This window comes from Zootoca vivipara, chromosome 1 (genome assembly GCF_963506605.1).
Source record: "Zootoca vivipara chromosome 1, rZooViv1.1, whole genome shotgun sequence".
Classification (NCBI taxonomy): Eukaryota; Metazoa; Chordata; class Lepidosauria; order Squamata; family Lacertidae; genus Zootoca; species Zootoca vivipara.
The window spans coordinates 54,873,328-54,895,160 of NC_083276.1; the positions used below are offsets into that span (position 1 = coordinate 54,873,328).

General features: G+C 42.1%; 1 non-coding gene across 1 annotated transcript; it reads left to right on the top strand.

Annotated features, from left to right (window-relative positions):
- Window positions 1-834: 834 nt before the first annotated feature.
- Window positions 835-907, top strand: TRNAK-UUU (transfer RNA lysine (anticodon UUU)). The gene has a single exon. It is a non-coding gene; the product is annotated as a tRNA-Lys (tRNA).
- The last annotated feature ends 20,926 nt before the right edge of the window (window positions 908-21,833 follow it).

A 21,833-nucleotide genomic window follows, 5' to 3' on the forward strand; every position in this document is an offset into this window, starting at 1 on the left:
CACGACATTAGATGGACTATCAACCTTTTGTTTGTGTATTTGTTTTTGCTCCTGAAATTCAGTATCTAGATTTACCCCTCACTGAGAATACATGATCATGGGTCTGAACTACATTGAAATTGAAAAATGAAAACAAAGAGAGATCGTTTATATATGGGGGAAAGTGTTATTGCATCAGTTTATACAGCTGGTTTGTGGATTTTCCAGTGCAAGTAATTTGAAGCCATCAGCTAAATGTTCAATGCACACAAGTTATCCCATTCAGGCTTCCCCAAAAGTACCCCAAAAAAGCATCCTCTGCAATTCGTTTATTGTTTTAGGGTGCTTTTTTTCTCACTCGCTCCATTTTTTGCCCTCACTTTCTTTTTGCCAGTAAATGCTAAAAGCTAAAACCTCTTCTGTAAATAAGCAGCAAGACATGGAACGACACTTGAAAAGTCGGATTGTTCAAGCCTCACTCGCTTCTTTCAGAATTGAGGTGCTCACATTAGGACAAAATGAGTTTTCATCTTGGAGGTCAAAAGTTGCTACGTTATTTACTTCAGCATCTGAATGGCAGAGAAGTGTTTTATTTGGAGTGCATAAAATGAATCCAGAAACTAGCTTTATCAGCTGACAAAGAAGCAAAGGACAAGATCCCCCTCTTGTGACTCACTGAATCCTATTGCTTTTTTATTTTATTTATGTTTTATAGCAAGGTACTGGGAGGAACCCACTACTTCCATTCAAATGTGTGCCAATTAACTTTAATGACAGGGAAATGCAGATTTCTTGATCAGGTTGAATTCATGATACTGGAACAGAAAAGGACAAGCGAGACAACAGTTAGATTAAACTCAGATAGCTCAGTTGGCAGAGCACGAGACTTTTAATCTCAGGGTCGTGGGTTTGAGCCCCACATTGGGCAAAGGATTCCTGCATTGCAGAAGGTTGGATTAGATGACCCTCATGGTCCCTTCCGACTCTACAATATTAAGATTCTATTGACAAATTGCACATTAATTCCTTAACCTGTGCATTCCCACTCTGTTCTGAGCACAATCCATTTCCCCAATTAATCAAGATGAATGTCCTATGTTGTCTTCCATATACACAAAATGTATTTCCAAAGAGGTTAGTGGCCCTGGGGAGTTTATTTATGTGGCTGTATCCTATCTTTTGCTCCAAGTGAGTTCCTATTGTGCCATATTACCAAATATGTCACGAGCCTCTTTCACTTGAACTTTCCCTCCACATGTTTCTGAGCCTCACATCCCTCAACACCTCCCTTCGTATGAGACTCAAAACTACAGGGAGAGGTAGCAAAGTTTCCTTGCTAAGATTCTATAGAGTAGAATCTACCATAGAGCTCAGTGGTAGAACATAATTAAAAGCTCCCAGGCTCAGTCCCTCCCAGGCTACATTTCTCCATGCCATTGGGGAAATGGCTACTGACTTCTTACCAGCTCTGACTTCCAAGCTATCTAGACAGCAGGGAACATATGCTCCATTTGCAGGGGTATGTCCCTGAAGGCCTCATCCACCAGACTCTCCGCCTTTCAGCTTTCTGCGTCAACTACCTTGGCCTCAAGGGAATAAGCTCATTCTGTGAGCTTCAGGAGTTCGTTGCACCGAGGACACACCCATGACTTCTGTCCAGCAGGCAGAGTGGGATGAGAGGTTCTCCATCCCTGCATCAAACCTCTTAACTAACTGAAAGGAGGATAAGATGATGCTTCTTCCACATCCTTTGACCTGGGGCAGAATACCCAGTCACTATTTGTTTTTTATGACAGCAATCTATTCCAAGGTTCTCTTCATTCACACTTTCCCCCCTGCAAATAATTAGTGAGAGTAAGTGAAGACGTCCTGAAAGTGTTGTTTTCCATAGTGAATCTCACCTCACCTCACAGTTAAAGCAAGTATAAATTCAAGGACTGTTTTGAGCTCCTCTGAAATCAGACCATCATTTCTTGTAAAACATACAACACAAGCCATTTGTTTGCTAAAATGATACAATCAGGGAAGCACAGAGGGAAAAACATTGTGCATAGAATTTCAAGCACCTCTAGCGACAAACCGTTTAGTCCTCTCCTTTTTTTCCAGGGCTCTGCTAATGGGGAGGATTTGTTGCTTGTACATGATGAAGACGTTTGTGCTCTTTTTTGCTTCCTTTTTAATATATTGTCAAAAGATGATATAAGGGGTGATCATCCCTTTCCCAAACATCCAATCTCTTTTTATATCCCCAAGGGATAACAACTGTATTAGAGGGAAATAAGTATTTGCTTCCTTTGTGAGTGGGGGAGATTGTTATTATACATAAAATGAGATGAAAACAATTGTACGCAGCTGCTCTAATGCTATGTATAATTCTCATGTAATACGGCTCTTCACATTCAGATTTCTGCCCCCCTCTGCCATGGAATACCAGTCTGGAGTGACAAATTCAAATTATCACCCACTCTAATCCCCCAAACTGAAATTGGGCTTGCTTTCTACTTTTTTTATTGTAATCATTTGTGTGGTTTTAATAGATTTTACATATCTATATGCTTTTAATTCTACCAATTGTTTAATTGTTTTTAATGGTTGGTATTTTTTCTATGTTTTTAGCGGTTCTTATTTTTATCTCTAAACTGCCCTGAGTCCCATCAGGCGGAAAAGGAGGGGTATAGATAAATATATCATAATGATAACAACAATAACACAATCTTTTAGTCAGAGATACATATCCCTCCTCATTTCGAACGCTACTTCCCATGCAAAGTATACACTACAGTTGCTTTCAGTATAAGGCTGATAAGAGAACTGCAATTAACATTGTAGTAGACAATCTGCAGTGTCAGTTATCAATGCACCAAGCTTCTACAATGACATATGTCGGCAATGGAGCCGAGGAGGGAGGATGATACTAAGAGGCTATTACAAGCCTTTCTCTAGAGCTGAAGTAAAAAAGGGCACAAATTAATGACGTGGTTTTGCTTGTGTAGGACAGCGGCCCTGAAGTAACGTTACTGTTCAGGGGCAAACTGGCATGCTGAAGCAATACTGGTTATACAGTGGCACCTCGGTTTTTGAACACAATTGGTTCCGGAAGTCTGTTCATAAACTGAAGCGTTCCACTGCTCAATTACCATTTAAATAAATCTATTTATTTTGTGTATGAGTGTATTTCATGAGTCCCAGCCAGGATTAAGTCATCCAGCACATCCAGGAAATGTATTTGAGTTTTAAAGCAGCTACTTTTACCATCCAGGTCTGGTCCCTACAAACAACAGCAAACAGGAGTTGACTAACTTACCTATTCCCAGCCTCCATCTCACTGTGGTGTGGGCACAGCCGTGTGTGGCACGGACGTGACAGGAAGAAAAGGAGAAGGACGGGCAGCATCCTGGACCATTTAGCTCAGCCTGGGATGTGATGGTGGCAGCTGTCCAGGAACACTACGAGTGGTCATGGTCTTCTGCAGCTACTTTATTACAACCAGCCCAATAAGTGAAATTAAAGCAAGAGACAGTGGGAGGTAGCCCTCATGTAACCAGCCATGTACTGGTCCTTAACTCTTGCATCCTTCTCCCTGGCTAAGCCATGCCACTTGATAGCATAGCAGCAGCAGGTTGTCACCACTGATAGCTGGTGGAGTATCTGGGACTAGTGCTGGTTTGGGGGAGTTCCTTCTTTGCCCTGCCTAACTGTGTAGGTGGTTCACTTGTATACAATTTCTCTCTCTCATCCTCTTGTCTCTCTCTGATGTTCCGTCCCTCTGCCTTTCTCGCCATCTGGGTACTATTGTGTATCTCCCCCTGTTTTGAATTGATTGATCTGACTCGGATTCATATGTTTGGCTTGGGCAAGTCATTCCTCAATCTCAACATCTGCCAACTGTAAAATAGTGTTATGCGTGTCCACAGTCTCCGAGTAGAATGAGTTATTGTGCTCACCTGGATTCAGGTTCCTTGGAAACAAGGTCTCTGGGGGCTTCCTGGCATTTTGTAATTGTGTTTGTTTGTTTAGATTATTTTTTATACTGCCTTTTGCACAAGCCACAGGGCAGATGATAGATAGATAGGTAATATAAAATAAAACAATTCTTATAATGCAAGGAGGAGATGACACATTCTGTAGAGCACCTTTATAGACTTAGCATTTAGCACCACTGAAATATTCTCTTTGGGGACAAGGTGCTTGAGAGGGTGGTGGCAGCTCACCCTGCGTTTCTGCCACCAAAATTTGTGGGTGCCCAGCCCCCTCAGGGGGGATTTTGTGGGGGATGGAGCACCCAGGGCCCCCTGGACCTGGTGCCCAGGTTGTCCAGTTGTTATATAGTCCATTTTGTTATAGTCAACGGAGTGGGGAATGTGCTAAATTGTGCTATACTGGTTTTGATAGAGACACCCATATGTCTGTTTGTTTTGTTTTTGTTTTTTGTAATTAAAAAAATCATTTTTGGGGGGGGGGGTGTTCCAAGACTTCTTTCCAAAGCTGTAGATTAAAATGGAGGCAAAGTTTTGCAATGCAAATGAAATCATCATTAGAAAGCAGCGATCTCGTTTCCCACTAAATGATGTGACTAGGTGACGCTTTCAACTCTCTGCAGGCTGTAATGTTGAGTAGGAAGCCAGCTGAAAGGCTAACGGATTGGAGTTGCATTGTCACAGTTTAAAAGCTAAAACCTTAGAACATAATTTCAATGAGACCGGAAGAAAACAATAATGAGTTTTAATGTGATTTAAATTAACTGGACACAAGCTCACAGTGAGAATTATGCAAACGTGCTCAAGACATCCTGGAGCTAACAAGAAAATTAGGCTGTGAATGAATAGAGACTGAATACCCTTAACAAAAAATACATGTTATTCAGACAAGTGGCCCTTTCCTGCCAAATCCATTTAAACTGATTTAGCAAAACAGTACATTTTCCAATACACTTAGCCACATTTATTCCTGGAAAAACACCTTTAGTTGGAGTCATTCTAAGGGATGATTAAATTCCTCGTGCTCACAAAAAGAAAAGAAAAGAAAAACCCATTGCATTTACATATTTCATAAGAGGGCTGCCAACAAATGGTTGCTTATAAATATTTTGGGCTATAAAAATGGGTCTCTAGGGGATAAATAAAACTCCCTGGGGTGTGTGGTCAGATTACAATGATGCAATTGGAACAACTGCACCAGAGTCCATGCCTACAAGGGCTCCAGATGCTAAGCTGCTTCTTCTTCATATACTTATTTTTGAAAATCAAGTCTCTAGCCCTCCTGGAAGGAAAATTAGAAAGCAAAATGTGTGGTAACTTTCTAGGTGATTTCTGTGAGATGTGCCAACATGGCTGCTCCCACCTCAGCGTTTTTAGGCAAACAACTCACTGGTCAACCATAGCTCTGCTTTTACTCACTGGCAGAAAACACCAGCCTCTAGGAATTGGGGGGGGGGGCAAAGAACTGAAGTTTTCTTCTCCTTCATGCCTCATGTGAGTGAATGGCTCCCTTCTCCCCATGTGCCCTACCCCTGTTCCTCTCTTGTATTTGCTCTGGAGTGCCAGAGCAACATATAAGGGAAGGCGGAAGAGAGAGGAGATAGTCCCAGCTGGCAAGCAGAAATGCTTGTGCTGACTGAACCATCAGAAAAGCATGATGCTGAATTGCCCCCATAATAAATTGCCTTTAATACAAACAGTAGTTCTTTCTTTTCACCCATTTTCCACCTCCTACCGGTATATCTTCACAACAGCCAAGGTTAGGCTGGGAGTTTTGACTAGCCCAAGGCAGCAAGTGAGCAAAACCTTATTTTGGGAACTACAGCAGGGCACCCAACCGCCTTAATTCAGTCTTGGACAGACTTCCTCAACCTCAGCCCTCCAGATGTTTTTGGCCTACAACTCCCATGATCCCTAGCTAGCAGGACCAGTGGTCAGGGATGATGGGAGTTGTAGTCTCAAAACATCTGGAGGGCCGAGGTTGAGGAAGCCTGGTCTTGGGTCTATCTTTTGGTGTTTCTTTACATTTTTTTCACCTTTTTCACAGCCCTGATCTTGAACTATTTCAGCACCATTTTAGGACTTCCCCCAACCCTTTATTGTGGGTTCTCCTTCCTGGAGAGCACATGTTGCGGTGGGGGCCAACAAACTACCCCCTTTGCTGCTGGGATGGGGTTGTTTGGATTACCGCTGTGATGATTGGACCACAGGTTGTTGCTGGGGTAAAATACATGTTTCCATTATTTGATTGACAGCCCTGGGGTATAAATAGGCAAGCACATGTTCAGATCCCCCTCTTTGTCTGCGTACAATCGGCTGATTGGCTGGTGCCATCTGGTTTTTGCCTGCTGCATAGCAAATTGTCACAACTTGTAAGGTTGGTGGTTAGGCATTGGTTAGTTTGTTGTTAATGGAGGGGTATTGTTGACTGTGGCTACCCCTCCAATTCGTAAGGAATCCAGGGGCTCGCCAGGCTTATGTCCGTATCCCCCGGTCAGGGGCCAGGGCCTCGCAAGAGCCCCTGGGAGCCTGAGGGGAGAGGGGAGGGTCAGACACACCCGACCCCCTGTCTCTCCCCAGAGGGTTTTCCTCTGACTGACTTAGATGTCAGTTCTGTCCTTAGGGGACAGTTGGTGGAACCAATGCCTACGCAACCACTCACATATTTTGTATTTTAATAAAGTTGTGGTCAAATTCATGCCAAAACCCCAAAACAAAATTCTGTCTGTGGTGTGAGTTATTTGAGGGGGTGGTCAGGGGACCTCAACACGCAAGAATAACTCCAACCAATCAAGGATTGCATAGTGAAACATAGCTGCCAAGTTATCCCTTTTTTTAAGGGAAATTCCCTTATGCTGAATAGGCTTCCTCGTGAGAAAAGGGAAAACTTGGCAGCTATGAAGTGAAAACAAGATGTAGGTTTATCACTAGGGACAAACAAAGTCAATGGTTTTTCCTCAGGATGTGTATTGAGGGTCGAGGAGTGGAGTATGTCCTTGCTGCCCCACTGTGGCAAAGCAGAAGCCGCCACCCACCCCAGTTGCTGAGGAATTAGACATATTTACTCTTCCCCACACACCCATTCCAAGTGAGTGCTCTGCACGACAACCCAAACCTCCACCACCTTTGTTTCAACAAAACCTGCCAAAAAAATAATCAAAACTCTAAGCTTCCTGCAGTTTACAAAAAAAAAAAAACACTTCATGAAGAGAATCTACCCCATTTTGGTCCATTTCTTAATGCATTCCGGATTTGGAGCCGGCGGCTTCCTCCTAAATGCGATGAGAAATATGAAATCCGCTTCAGGCATTTGGAACTGGCTGAGCTGGCATCCATATGGATAGGATCAGAGATCATAACATTACTGACAAGCAAGGGGGAAAGGAGGAAAAGAGTGACAACTTGTGAAAACATCTGCCTCACCAATTTAAGGAAGCTGTACCTTTCACAGCTTAGCCAAGCTCTTCTGCCTTTCTTTTTGGACTTCTTAGATATAGTGCAATTCGGACCAATACTTTACAACTAAACTTATAGGCAAACACCATATTCTCAAAAGAATGTCAGTGCCCTGTTTCTCAACCTTAGGGACATCTAAAATAGCCCAAACATCATGTTGTAAAGAAGAAGAAGAAGAAGAAGAAGAAGAAGAAGAAGAAGAAGAAGAAGAAGAAGAAGAAGAAGAAAGAAGCTTTGAACGGGGAGTGGGAAGAAGCTAGACGAGCCAAAGAGGCTGATGGAATTTGACATGATTTGCTTTTCCTCACCTCAAGAAAATCCTGTTGTGTGAGAGACAATGCAGAAAACTGTAAAAACCTGCAGCTCCAGACTGGAATTTTTAAGGAAATGGGTTGCTGTGGAAAGATACTCAGAGTAAATTCTATAGGAGAGTGCAAAAGGAGCATGGTTTCTTTCCAGTTTGTTGCTTCCACTTTCTTTGATGGCACAGTTGAACTCATTTCTGAGGTTCATTTTTAAACTCATTTTGCACCTTCCTCATTTCCATGGATACTGAGGGAGAAGTTTCTTTTCAACAGTAAATATAAACTCTGCTCATGACTTTTTCATATCAACAGGAAAGAAAGAGATACATTATGAGGCAGATCTTAATCTGACAAATTTGGCTATGGTCAGCCACGTTACCCATCCAAAAATGGCACCTTCCTATACATCTTCATTATATAATCTGAATATGATCTTCATTTTCAAAAAGTGCCATTATGTATCGTTTCCATATATACGTAAATTTCTCTATGCAACACAAATGCATTTCCGACTAGTCAAAGTAAAGAATGTGTAACAAATTCTAGGGTGTGATATAGATGAGAAAGTTATATCATTATATGGGAGAAGATCTGAAGATCCACTTTAGCCATACCCAAGAGCTGGACATACCCAAGAAGACTTCTGGGATGGCTAATCAGGAAAAGTTGAACACACCAATTTTTATTGAGCTACTGGCTTTTCTCACCCATGGGAGAGGCAGCCTGCAATTCCATCTTTTCTTGTTTGCTTGTTCCTTCTTGGTACCTCTGTGGAACCTGTCACAGGGACACATGGAGGAAGGGTTGCCAGCCTCACAGATTGAGCATTTGTGCTTGAACTCAACAGGGATGTCAAGAGCACCATCCCAGATAACTGATCTGAACAGAGCAGGTAAGATTGAACATTCTGCTCTGCAGCAGAGGCATGGCTCAGACCTGCAGGGAAGTCTGCTAAAGCATGCTTGCTGCTACTCAGCCATTTTGCAGGATGCTTTAGATAGTCCCACCATAAAGGCAATATGTTTGGGACTGATCCTGAAGGCTACATAAAGCATTTCTGTGTCCAGCATTTGTCTGAAACCTTCAAGGAATAACAGTCCACGGCTTCCATAGGCAGCTCCTCATTTATCCCCGTCCATAGTGAATTGGAAAAGATGTTCACTAGAAGGAGGGGGGGAATTCAAAATACAACATTTATTTGTGGGAAGGTTTTCTGTGCAAGCACAACTGAAATCAATGCTAGCATTCTGCATGGCTCTCATTATTTTATTGGGACTCGCATGAGTTACCTTTCTAGTGGATATTGCTTAATATTCACCCCACAACAACAGGAATCACTAAGTACTTGTTAGAGCAGTTTTAAACCAGCCAGGTGGCAGTTCTAAAACTTACAAGCTGAGGTTATTAACAATTTCATGGGACTTGCCTTAACATTGAAGTGGTGTTATCCATAAGTTTGCTGGCCAGCTTCCAAGTTGCTTAATTATATTTTGCCTCCCTAAAGTTCCCCCTGCAGCTTCAATTAACAAAGATATTAATTATTTCCTTCCAAAGCAATGCTGCCCCAAAACACTTAATAACATTTGGTCTAATGTTTATACATCTCAGAGAGTATTTTGGGATCTTTGCAGTGAAAGGATGGATAATGTACAAAAATATTAAGATGATTAATGGTTTGTTTTAATTTTATATGAACTGCTCCTTCATCCCGAAAATAGATTTTGGGGTGGTATACATATGAATTTAAAATACACAAATGTCATATAAAACATAGCCAACACCATAATAAAATTGGTTTTATGAGTATTATTATGTCTACAGTTCATGATTTTTGGCAGCAGGATTGTTTGTGTTTGTATCAACTACAATTTCTTACAGTTTTCTGAGTAGCTTACATTAAAAAGATGCTGTTGAAATTGTTGTTAAAATTGACAGGTGTGAATGCTCACATACTTCGAAACTGCATTATCTCTGTGTGGGCACTTCAGCTAAGATGCATCACACCAATCTTGTTACCGGTATTTCCAGAAATTTCTGTACAGTGTATGTTCAAGGGATAACATTCCTCTTAAAAGAATAAAGCATCGTTTGCTATTTGGCCATGAGTATCAGCAAGGTGTTTCTCTCCTCCAGGACCAGATTCAGCAACAGTCAATTGAGGTGGATCTCTGACTGGGCTGGTCCAAGCCAGAGGAACCTAAGGCAAACCACAAAATGGTGCCTTCCCCACCAGGGAAAAATGGGTGAGTGGAAGCTATACATCAGGAACAAGCAGGGAATAAAGATCTGCATTGGGAGTGAAGATCTACATCAGGAATGGGGAGGGGGTGGAATCAAATCACCCTTACCCAAAGGTTGAAATGGGAATGAAAGGCTGTTGTGAGGGTAGGGAGAAGAAAGGCCTGCTTTGAATCACACTGGGCAGGTGTGCCAGAGGGCATTTCATCCCTAGGGGGGGGGGGGGGGAATGAGGAGGGTTGCCAGACTCAATAGTGGACAGGACTTCTGTGCCTTTAATTGCCCTGCTCTCTTTTGAGTCTGGAAACCTTAAAGAGAAACCAGCAGACCCTCTGCTTGGAAATTAAACCAAGGGTCTGCTGGTTTCTCTTTAAGGTTTCCAGACTCAAAAGAGAGCAGGGCAATTAAAGGCACAGAAGTCCTGTCCTCTATTGAGTCTGGCAACCCTAGGGATGAGACCAACAGCACTTCCTATTCACCACCTCTGTAGAGGCAAAATGGAGGGGGACCTGCTGAAGACAGACGCAGCAGACCTGGCCTACAAAGTGGACATACAGCTGTTGCTGCCACAGCAGCGGATGATGCATTCCTGGAAGACTGGATCTCCTGCCCCCCTAGATCCTGCCACCTGAGGCAATTGCCTCACCCTTGTCACGGGGTGGACTGTCCCTGCTGCCTGGGGTACCTGATTGTAGGGAACCAAACAGAGAAGCTACCTAGATTCATAGAGTTTGAAGAGACCAACTTTATACCTGTCACAGCCTATCTCTTCAAACATATCTCAACAGCTGAAACAAATAGAGTTCATTTTCATTTGTAATGTCAGCAGCACTTATCTGTATGGCCTGTGTTGTGTTAACATGAGCAAAGGGGGGGGGGAATCAGCAGCTTAAAAAGCCAATGCAATTCTGGGCTGCATCAATAGGAGTACAGTGTCTAGATCAAGGGAAGTAATAGTACCACTGTATTCTGCTCTGGTCAGACCTCACCTGGAGTACTGTGTCCAGTTCTGGGCACCACAGTTCAAGAAGGATACTGACAAGCTGGAACGTGTCCAGAGGAGGGCAACCAAGATGGTCAAAGGCTTGGAAACGCTGCCTTATGAGGAACAGCTTAGGGAGCTGGGTATGTTTAGCCTGGAGAAGAGAAGGTTAAGGGGTGATATGGTAGCCATGTTCCAATATATTAAAGAATGCCATATAGAGGAGGGTGAAAGGTTGTTTTCTGCTGCTCCAGAGAAGCGGACACAGAGCAATGGATTCAAACTACAAGAAAGAAGATTCCACCTAAACATTAGGAAGAACTTCCTGACAGTAAGAGCTGTTCGACAGTGGAATTTGCTGCCAAGAAGTGTGGTGGAGTCTCCTTCTTTGAAGGTCTTTAAGCAGAGGCTTGACAGCCATATGTCAAGAATGCTTTGATGGTGTTTCCTGCTTGGCAGGGGGTTGGACTGGATGGCCCTTGTGGTCTCTTCCAACTCTATGATTCTATGATTACCTATTAAATAACTGGTGTGCACAAGTGATTGTGACTAGATCCAAGCCTGCAACTTTTATAAACCATGCCTGCAAATTGTGCACTGAACTTGTGAAATCAGCTACACACACATTGGAAATATGTTGAAACCTACCAATGGGGGGACGGACCATAAATGCTCTGAGCCTGGGGCACCATTTGATATGCTTTCCTCTATTCCCTTGTCCTCTGTCCCTCCCCTCCTTTGTCCATGCACCTCTTTTAAAAGGAAATTACAATTTGTTTATGCTTCTGGTAACTGAAGCCTCACAAATAAATTAGATGAGTTTTGATAGCTGGGAAATTATAGTAAACATTACAAAATATGCAAATATAAAAGCAAGTGGAATCGAAATATGGCAACACAGTTCAAGAGAGAGAAAACAAACATTCTTACAGACAGTCCAGTTGGCTCAAAACAACCCCAAACATCTGAACCATCTCCAGATAATCTTTTATTATGGGAAGAGATAATCACATATTAATATATGCACTGCCTCTGAGGTTTATACAGTTCCCAAATTAAATCATATTGGTTTTTTGAAGCCCTTCCTGTAGCAGCAAGTATTTCAGGGCCTTCCTTAATATATGTTTTGCTATTTTAATCCCAAAAAACTTCACTCATGCTGTCTGGCTCAGTTCCTTTTAGTCTCTCCTGATAAGGACATATGCAGTCCTATGGTCCCTGGGAGAGAGCTGAGGCATGAGGCGGGGGAGGGGGAGGGGGAGAGAGAGAGAGAGAGAGAGAGAGAGAGAGAGAGAGAGAGAGAGAGAGAGAGATCCAATATCGACATTCCCTTCTTTCTGCTGATGCATGGGCTCAAGTGACATCAGTTTGTAGGACCAAAACAAAGGTGTTTCAAGAAGAGTCATTGAACCAAAGGACCGAAACTCCTTCTGCTCCATCAAAATGCCCCCAGAACAGGGAAATATTTAATCATGATCTTGAGTCAGGCATCCCCAAACTGTGGCCCTCCAGATGTTTTGGCCTACAACTCCCATGATCCCTATCTAACAGGACCAGTGGTTGGGGAAGATGGGAATTGTAGTCCAAAACATCTGGAGGGCTGAAGTCTGGGGATGCCTGATCTTGAGCATGAATCTCTCTCCTCTCTCCCTTCAATTACTTGCAAAAGGAAGAAAAGCAATAATGAAACATTTAAAGGTGCAAAAAGGATGCAGGAAAACAGAGCATCTCCCTGCCTTCCCTTCCATTCTGCCAGCTTGAATCTGAAAAGGCACTTCCAGTTACAGGAGAGCTGCTCACAGATAAGCGGCTCCTTCTCACATGGCTGTGAAACACTGTGCCTCAGTTACCTATTTTTAGTATGCAGACTTATTTTTGGCAGGGGAGTGGGGCTCTGTGTTTCTTGAACTAAAGCAGCACATGAGAGAAGATGTGGGGAAACAGATTAATTCAAATAGACAAGTCTCCTGCATTTACTAACCAGCTCAACAAACTACCCTTAGGCTGCAGCAATATTGCCAGATGATCTTTTTGGAGTCCTTGTCTGAGAGAAAAGTTTTTTCCTTACATTTGGGGGGGGGGGTAAGAAGGAGAAAAAGGGGGGCCGAATACACTCTCACAACTCACCTTATTTTGTTTTCTATGTCACAGTGGTGGTACTATATATAGTGGCTGACAGCCAAAAGCTCTCTCTGCCCCACTTGCTACTACATCCTTTCTTTACACAACATAAAGGTATGAATGTGAACTGGATTTAGGCAAAATATTCGAGTGGATTGCCAGTTCCTTCTCCAATACATATTTATACATATTTATATCTGAAGAAGTGTGCATGCACACGAAAGCTCATACCAAAATAAAAACTTAGTTGGTCTTTAAGGTGCTACTGAAGGAATTTTTTTATTTTACTTCGACCCAGACCAACACGGCTACCTACCTGTAACCATATTTATACAAGTTAACAAATTAAGACTGAGCACCTACCATATGCTTAAAGCACCCCCATCCCAATTCATTCTGGGGAATAATTCAAAAGAAAAGGCCAATTTATAGATGCAGAATGTTATAATGAAACAGAGTACCAGAGGATGAAGATTCACAGGGCAATGTCTTAAGATGAGACAGAGAGCATTCCATCTCCGAAGTCTTCCCTTTTCCTCACTCTGACCATGCTTAATCAGGCCTAGTGAAATATTCTTGCTTGTTAGGCAAGGTCTGCTAAAACAGGAGATGGGGGGAGATGGGGTCGGGGGTGGGGTTTCATTTTCGTTCCAGTACTTCCAAGGTCTAAGGACAGGGTAGCAATGTAATTCCTTGACAATTTCAGCAGACTTAGAGAAAGAATGGCTGTTCTCCTAGTAATATTCTGTTGGGAGCCGCCCAGAGTGGCTGGGGGAACTCAGCCAGATGGGCGGGGTATAAATAACAAATTCCTATTATATTAAACCACTGAGCCTCTTGGGCTTGCCAATCAGAAGGTCGGTGGTTCAAATCCCTGCAACAGGGTGAGCCCTCGTTGCTCTGTCGTAGCTCCTGCCAATCTAGCAGTTGGAAAGCATGCTGGTGCAAGTAGATAAACAGGTACCACTGCAGCAGGAAGGTAAACAGCTTTTCCGTGCGCTCTGGTTTCCGTCACAGTGTTCCGTTGCACCAGAAGTGGTTTAGTCATGCTGGCCACATGACCCAGAAAGCCGTCTGTGAACAAACGCTGGCTCCCTCAGCCTGAAAGCAAGGTGAGCACCGCAACCCCATAGTCGTCTTTAACTGGACTTAACAGCCCAGGGGTCCTTTACCTTTTTCCTTTTACCTTGCCTTCCCATATGTTGTACAGTTCTCAACCACTGGCCATTCCGACTGGACTAGTGAGAGTTACAGTCTGGCAATGTGTGGATGGCACCCCATTGGCTACTCTTCTAGTCAGTGCAAAGCAGGGTTTGAATGTGCAAGTGCTGCAGTGCTGGGATGGCCTAATGAGGAAAGGTGAGGCAGCCACCTCAAGTGGTGGAAGCACAAGCGGTGGTGCCATCCATGCCTCCCCACCTGTCCTGCTGCCAGTGGAGAAGTGACGATGCCAGAGGAACTGCTTTCCAGTGCTGCTCCTGGCACTCTGCAGGTGCCACCACACGACACAGGTAAGGGAGGCTTCAGGGTGGCATGGCTGTGGGGCAGGGCAGCACGATGCTTTTTTGCTTCATGTGGCCAAACAGGATGTGCCACCCCTGAATGCTGGATTTGGATGAAGATTCACATCCAAATGTTCACTTGTCGTGAAAGTCACTTGGTGGCCCTTGGTTAGTCAGTCTCATCTATCCAAGCCTACTTCAGAGAATTGTTTTCAGGATAAAGTGGAGTGGGGAGGGGGGGACTTGTAGAATAGCCTGTGTTCCATGGAGGGAAAGTGGCATGAAAATATATGATTTCTTCTAATAGCAAACTTGAGTGCCAACAGGAGTGTGGGGAAATGGAGCCCCCGAGAAAGGAGCAGGGACATCCTTGGGTGAACCTTTCTCTTAAAATAAATGTAAAAGGTGCAACCCACCCACTAAAACAGGCCAATGGGGACTAAGCATTCTTTGCTCAAGATTGGCAGGATCCCACCTGTTATTCCCCACATAGTGGCATGGAATATTGGACACTTTCAGGAGCACGGGCAAAAAACAAAAACAAAAACGTTCAGGTGGTGATAGGCTTACCTTTAAAATAAAAGGTAGCCAAGCTTTTCTTTTCTTGTCAACAACAAGAATAATTTTGCTGCCATTTCAAGTGACAGCTTGGCAGCCCCCAGCATACACACAGTGCTCCTTTGAAATTTGTGACAGAATCCCCATGGGAATGACGCTACATCATCATGTAGCATTGATTTCATCGCGTATTCTGTCCCAAATTTCAAAGGGAATGCTGCCGAGCTGCTATGGGCAGCCAAGCTGTTGCTTGAAATGTCAGCAAAGCTCCCCCCCCCTTGTTAAACAAAACATGATGAATCCCCTCCTTAGCTTTTCTTGGCTTTAATCTGGTTTTGAAAAGGGAGATAGGGCCACCAGAAGCAATGCTGGGAAACCAGGCTTCTCCCTCCATCAGCTGTCACCTGGCAGCAGACATCATGTCAGGTTGCAGTGGAGGAGGGGGGAGAAGGGAAGCAGAACTACTTCATCAGCATAGCAGATACCAGCAACCTTTGGCTTTTCTTCTTCTCGAACTTCAAAGCCATTCAATAAATAAATGCATTTTTAAAAAGAAAGAAATTAGGGCAAAAAGCGGTCGTCCAAAGGACAATCCTGGGCCATATAGAAGTAGTCCCACCAGCATCCAGTTTACGGAGATTCTTTATTAAAAGATGCAGGGTGGAGGCCAAGGAAAGTTGCTGTTCTGTGTAGCTTTTAATACAATATTCAGCTAAACTTCAGCTGGCCTCAGAAGGGAAATTCTCATCAGAATCAAAAAAAGGCTCATTAGCTGGTAGGTTGTAATGTGATTTGAATAGGTCACATTAGCTCTTGTATTTCAACTCTGCACAGTACCTTGAGCTGTCAAGATGCAGTTTAAATCAGCTTGGCCTGCCACCAGAAAATCATTTGATTTTAATTTTGGCATTAAACTTTAGCAGAAGTTATGTTGAGAAATATGCAACCGGTCACTTGCACGAAACAGTGTGTGGTCTGAATGAAGTTAGCCATGCCATTTTGGACAGGTTGTGCCATACATGTAAGAAATTATCCAGACTCATAACCCATGTATGTGATAGATGCCACAGAGGATGCCCTAGATAGACATTCATACTATATTGTATGCATACAAAACAACGGATGGTAACACTGCATAACACACAAAATGCCTCTGAAATGAAAATAGCCAATCTTTACTAAATTCAAGGAGCTGAAAAATGAAAATAAAATTTATCAATTGGCTCCTGCTTAGGAGATACAAAGGTGGTCATGTATAAACTACCAGTCCACACTGAGTACATAATGTCATTTGGGAACACTGTATTTCAAACTCCTGCTTGTTACATATGACATCCTATTGCATCAGCTCATTATACACACCACCAGAACCAATGACATTTGGTTGAGTGATGAATCATTAGTATAAAGCAGGCACCCCCAAACTTTGGCCCTCCTGATGTTTTGGACTACAATTCCCATCATCCCTGACCACTGGTCCTGTTAGCTAGGGATCATGAGAGTTGTAGGCCAAAACATCTGGAGGGCCGCAGTTTGGGGATGCCTGGTATAAAGCATATAATGTGAGTGTAATCAGGGATATGCAAAATTTTAAACCTTATTTTGTTTACTACAACATGTATATCCTGTCTTTTGATCCCTGTACTATAAGGTCAGTGAGGCAGCTCACAATCAAAGTTCATTCAAACTAAAACAATGATTTACATAAACAGCAAAAGCCCAAACAAAGCTTCATCTTTCCTAGTGCTACTTTGTTCTCTTAGAACAGGAGTGGAGAACTTGTGACTGTCTGGATGTTGTTGAGCTACACTTACCATCAGCCCTGCTGAACAACTTTGCTCGCTGGGGCTGATGGGAGTTGAGTCCAACAACATCTGAAGGGCCACAGGTTTCCAACCTCTGCTTTAGAAGTTGCAGTGAATCACCTTGCATATTGTCAAAACTTCCACGGACTTTAGGATACACTTTGACCACTAGCATGAAGCTTCCAACTGGGAGTATTATTAGTAGTTGGGGGGGGGGGAGAGAGAGACAGGATGAAATTTGGTGGGACAGCTGCTGCATGTGTCTGCACACTGCAGAAGGACTGGAGCATGGTTTTGCGGGCTATTTAAACCAGCATCATCCTCCATTGAATTCTGGCACAAGCCCAGGTTGCAATGCAGTTTTCAGTGCCAACCAGTACAAGGCTGAGTGATAATTTTTTTGCTTGTCTGCAGGGCTAAGGGCAGTGGTGGTGGGTGTGGCTAAAAAGATTAATTTGGTCACATGTTGGCAGGGAGGTACATGAGATGGGTTGTATTTTGAGGCCGGCTGATCTGAGTTGTATGAACTGTGGGTTGATTTATGGTTGTTCCCACCTAGTATTTATTTACTGAATTAAATGTGATCCTAGTTCAACCTCATATATTTGTGTCTTGCCTGTTTTTTTTTTACTTGCTTTGGCCACAAACATTCTTTGGTGTGATCCATTTCAAAACCACATCTTACCCTTCATTTTAGCATGATTCCAGGTGGCTTCATACTGAAAACTGGCAACAGGACTTACTTTGTGGGGAACTGTTCTTCCATTATATACTTTCAGAACAGGGACTAAACTCATTATTTTAGCTTCTGTAGTTTCTCCAATTTTTGTGACAGCTTTATTTGTCTATTATTATTACCAGAGGTTTGCTTCGTTTCTTTTCTTTATTTTAAATGACAGAGAGAACACTCCAATGCACCATTTAGCTTGGTAGTGATTAAGCCACATTGCCACATTACATAAAAATATAGCATACATATGCAGACTTCATCAAGTAATATAGAAGGACAGCTTGGAATAAGTAGACTTTTTAATATATATATATATATATATATATATATATATATATATATATATATATAATAGCTTGGGGAAAAGAAAACGAGAGCCAACCTTTAACATATCTGAAAGAATGGATAGAAGAAATAATGCATGAGAATGATGTAGGTGATGATGATATAGTTTGAGCTGAAGTGTAAAGCCTGGGAAGTATATCTTAGCACCTATTACAAAAGAAGAGCAACCAGAAAGGTGAAATCAAAAGTACATCACTTGGGATCAGGAAGTGAAGGAGAAAATTAATATATCTGAAATAAATCAAGCTACATTTAAGAAAGCATTTTTGTAACTAGGCCTAAGAGGATGAAAATCTTCCAAATTATATATGTCTTGATGGCTATCATTTTACTTAGAATATAAAGGACTTTACCCACAATAATTACTTAGATCGCTATCCCAGGAGAGCACATAATCACTTTAATGAACTTCTGCCAGATCTGAGAAAATACTCCTTTATGACAATTTTGCCGCAAGATATAAGCTTGTCTGACTGTCTCAAGTGAACTGCTTGGTCTAGTAACCACCATCATCTTCAAAAAAAATTCCACATAATGAGAAAAAAATTGAATTAGATTTGAGTGCCTGGAGCCATTATAATAGTCAAAACATATTTCTATACTTTGAAGGCAAGCATCTAAATTTCTGTTACATAAAGGCATTGGAATTCAATGAAGGGACAGGTAATAAATGAGAGAGCATTGTATGGTAATAACTACAATTCTCTTTAAAGGTCATTGATAGCATTATGTCCTGCTAATATTCCTTGTCATGTTCTGACTGGGCCTTTTCCTTAGTTGAAAAGTAACCGGGGACTCCTATCATTCTCTGTTTTAAAGCAATGCAGATTTATCTACAGAAAAGCATTAAGCAATGAAGAATTTCCTACTTGTTAATAAAGTTCATGAGTGAACAGCATCTTATGAATGTTTAGGATATCCTTCTCCACAGGTTGGGAAATCCATTTTGAGATTTTCATATATGTTCTGGCAGTGAGGACTACTTACCTTTTGGGCTATTCTGGATTTGCATCATTTATTTATCACTTTCTTGAAAAAGTATGGAAGGGTCATTGTAAAATTGCAAGGTTGCAAAAAACAAATATTTTAAATCACAACTGAATCACAGCTGAAAAAGTGGGCAAATTAATGAGATGCTTTAATGGTCTCTGTTAATAATAGATGCCTCATCAAAGGAGATTAGTTGGAAGATCAAGTCAATTCAAAAAGTATGAAGTATTCCAGGGCAAGCCTCATTGAAATGTAAAGATCCATTTTTAACAGCCTAAGTAGACATTTCCTGCCCACCTAGCAGTTCAAAAGCAAGTAAAAGTGCAAGTAGATAAATAGGTACTGTTCTGGCGGGAAGGTAAACAGCGTTTCCGTGCGCTGCTTTGGTTCACCAGAAACAGCTTAGTCATGTTGCCCATATGACCCGGAAGCTGTCTGCGGACAAACGCCGGCTTTGTCGGCCTACAGAGTGAGATGAGCATGCAACCCCAGAGTCGTCCACAACTGGACCTAACGGTCAGGGGTACCTTTACCTTTAAGTAGACATTATTGTGGTTCTTAATATTGTGCATGTGGAAGCAATAGGATAAATAAAAAATGACTCTTCTTGGAATAAAAATGGTCCAGTCCAAAAATATCGTTCAAAGACTTTACTAGCAGAACTAACAAAACAATAACGTTGCATGCAAATAGTTGCATAATATCATGAGCATCTTAGAAATATGAAATTGCTTCATCCAGGGCTGAAAACAAAGCTCTGACTCTTCAACAGTCTCCTTACTGCCTGAGACTGTGTTCCTGGAATGAATAATTTGCACACCTCGTGAATACTCAATAGGGGGAGCTTGTTATATGGTGCTACAGAGTCTTTTATTTTCCTTGTACCTTGATGGTTGAATGTCCTCACTATATTATGGAAAATTTACTGCAAAAAGAGGGTATAACAGGCAAAATCACATACCTTATGAAATATGTATATTAGGTACACTAAGATGTTGTCAAAAAAATTCAGGAATTTTCATGAACTGAACCCAAGATGGGAGTGTAGGAACCAAGAGAAACTGAAATTGACAGATTCATTTATGCCTTCTCCCAAGTTCTCCCTGGTGGGGGAACGTAATGCTCCTTCTGGAGTCCCCACCTTGCACTCAGCACTCATCTGTGGCCACACCAGGAACAGTCAGTACTGATAAGTGTGAATCAGTTTCCAGTCTTGTTCATGAGTAATTATAATTACACCATGTGTTTACTGCAAGTATGCACTTCATTTATGTGCTGGTTAAAAAGTGAAAAATCTCAGGTGGCTTAAGGGAGTAATCCCATAGCATAGCAAGATCCATTTGGATGCATGGAGTTAGGTTCTACTGAATTTCCAGCTCAGCCAGGTGTAACACCCCATCCTCAGTTCAGCCAGAGATAAACTAGCCTGTTTCTACCTTTCCTGTCAGCACGCAGCTGGCTGAGCCAAGCCTGGGGGTGGAGGGCTTAGGCTGGCTGCTAAACCCATTCAGCATGGTGTAAATTAAGCTGGCAAAAAGGTATGCCATTTCAGCCAGTAGTAGCTCCACTTCTGAACGGAGTTTGGATCTGGTAGACTTTACACCAGCTTAATTTACACTGGCTTGCTTTACGCTAACATTTTATGTATAGGATTGCTCCCTAAATCGTTCAATAGCCTTCTTTATTTTCCACATATAGGTGGGTTCTATTGTATGACTAGTTTTCATTCTCTGAAAATTCACAAAAGTCTATGCATGGTAATGTGTAGGTTTCTTTCTTTCTCTTTCTCTTTTCTTTCTAAACCCCTCTGTATCTGAGCAGAGCAAGTTTAACCACAAAACATAAAGCTACCTCTAATGACATTTCACTAATTACAACCCTCAGGGAGAAAGTCACATAAGTAATACAGCAAAAGAGGCACTAGTGCCATTTTCATTTTATGTTCCAAGAGGAGATAGTTCTCAATAACATTTGATATTATGCAGCCCACTGGACTCCACAGCTTGAATTGCAATATAACTGCCACCAAGGCAAGTGAAATCTAAAGAGTAGAGAGAATTCAAGGTCGATCTATTTTCCCCAAGGTGAGGTTTACAAGCAAAAAGATCCACATTATAAGAATATATATATATATATATATATATATAGAGAGAGAGAGAGAGAGAGAGAGAGAGAGAGAGAGAGAGAGAGAGAGAACAATGTTAAATCCCTTCCAACTCTCCAGCCAACACACTATGGGGTTTTTTCTTTTTTCTTTTCATTTATCACTTTGTGGAAATACATTTGCAATCTCTGAGCTCAAAATGAGAATTATGCCAAGCAATTTTTTTGTTCAGTTGGCCAAACTCTTTTTTTTACCCATAATTCCACAGCATAAGTTCTGTTTGAGAAAAATGGGAATGAACTATTATTCCCAATAGCAAGGCAAACAATGTTGTGTATTTGTGGAACTGTACCTGTTGAAGGCAAAGTTGAAACCAATGGAAATGAAACTTTATGTTTCAGAGATTACCCTAATCCCAAACATCATATACACATACCTCTTGAGCCTGACTCGAATTGCAATGATTATAAACTTGTTAATGAATGCTTACAACACTGATCAAGGCACTGGCACCCAAAATGGCATGTGCCCACTTTTCTTTCTCTTTGTGCAATGTTCAGTAAGCCCCCATGTATATAATGCAACATGGCTTTCCCAAAGAATCATGGGAACTGTACTTTGGTTTTGGGCACTGAGAATTGTTAGGAGACCCATATGGTCCTCACTGAGCACAATTCCAAGAGTCCCCTGTGAAGAGGGATTGATTGTTAAACCACTTTGGGAATTGCAGCTTTGTGAGGG